Below are 1,677 nucleotides of genomic sequence, written 5' to 3'. Positions count from 1 at the left end.
CACACACACAAACAGTATGTGTGTGTGCATGTGTATGTGCGTATTTATGGTATATGTGTAGTATAAGTATAAGTATATGTATCCCTCTGTCTATCTATCTATCTATATTTATATCAATCAATTTATCTATCTATCTATCTACATCTATATCTATCTATCCATCTATCTATACATATCTTTCTACCCATCCATCCGTCCATCTATCTCTCTGTCAATCTATCTATCTATCTTCCTATCTACCATTTTCTCTATTTATCTATCTACACAACCACACACACACACACACACACACACAAACACACACACACACACACACACACATACACACCCACATATACACATGCAAGCATATATATATAAACTGCAGCAGCCGCGTAGGACAATAAATAACACAAGCAACAGATCCGTCCTCGTAATGACTCTTTTCGAAAAGCAATTTCCTTCTCGCGCTAATTCATAACATATCACCATTTTGTCACTGCTGTATCACATTAACATATTCCCTCAATATTTTACCAGGGCTGACAGATGCCATAATGTTAATTTTAGCCGAACGACACTAGACGTATGTTGGCTGGCTGGCTGGCTGGCTGGCTAGGAGGTGGCGGGTGTATTAAGGGGAGGGGGTTGGGGGTTGTGGTGGTGGTGGGGGTAAGGGGGTAAGGGGTAGGGGGGTTAGGAGGTAGGGGGTAGGGGTAGGGGGTAGGGGTAGGGGGTAGGGGGGTAGGGGGTTAAGGGGGTTAGGAGGTAGGGGGTAGGGGGGTATGGGGTAGGGGGTTAGGGGGGTAATGGTAGGGGTAGGGGGGTAGGGAGTATTTGGAGGGGGATCGTAGGAGTGGGTTGTAGTGTGGGAGATGGGGGTGAGAGAGAGAGAGAGAGAGAGAGAGAGAGAGAGAGAGAGAGAGAGAGAGAGAGAGAGAGAGAGAGAGAGAGAGAGAGAGAGAGAGAGACAGAGAGAGTGAGAGAGTGAGTGAATGAGTGAGTGAGTGAATGAGCGAGTGTGAGACAGAGAGAGAGAAAAAAAGAGAGAAAAAGAAAGATAGAGAGATAGAGATAGAGATAAAGAGAGAGAGAATAGATAAGAACAGACAGATAGACTGAGAAATAGAGAAAGAGAGAGTATGAAAGCAAAGAGATAGATGAAAAAAATAAGAAAGAAAAAAACGACAGACAAATGTAGTATAAAAAGGACAAAAAAACAAAACAAAAAAACAAACAAACAAAAAAACACACACACACACGCAAGAAACCAGAGAACCAGAGAAAAATATCGAAGAAAGAGAAGAATGACAGAGAAACGAGAATAAAACAACCAAAAAGAAAAAGAAATAAGCAGAGTGGAAGGCCCACGCAGACACGTAAGGATCTTAACTTTGGCTAACTGCACAATGAGTCGAGTTGTCGTTCTCCTAATGCACTTTGATTCTGCAACCCGTCAAAGGGGTCGTAACGCGTGGAAAGATTTCATGGTTGTTGAAGAAAGTCGGATTTGCAACTTGAGACTTTGAGATTTTATTGTTTTTAGCAAAGGTAAAAACTAGTCAAATTCAAAAAGTATGCTAAGAATTATGGTATTTTTTCATGGCATTTTATTTTGAGAGAGAGAGAGAGAGAAAGAGAGAGAGAGAGCGAAAAAAAAGAAACATAAAAAGAATAAGACAAAGAAAAAGAGAAAAA

Source organism: Penaeus japonicus, unplaced genomic scaffold (genome assembly GCF_977035675.1).
Source record: "Penaeus japonicus unplaced genomic scaffold, GWHDUDI00000001_assembly GWHDUDI00000042, whole genome shotgun sequence".
Taxonomy (NCBI): Eukaryota; Metazoa; Arthropoda; class Malacostraca; order Decapoda; family Penaeidae; genus Penaeus; species Penaeus japonicus.
The sequence above is the reverse complement of the archived record's forward strand: the minus strand, read 5'-3'. Positions refer to the sequence as shown.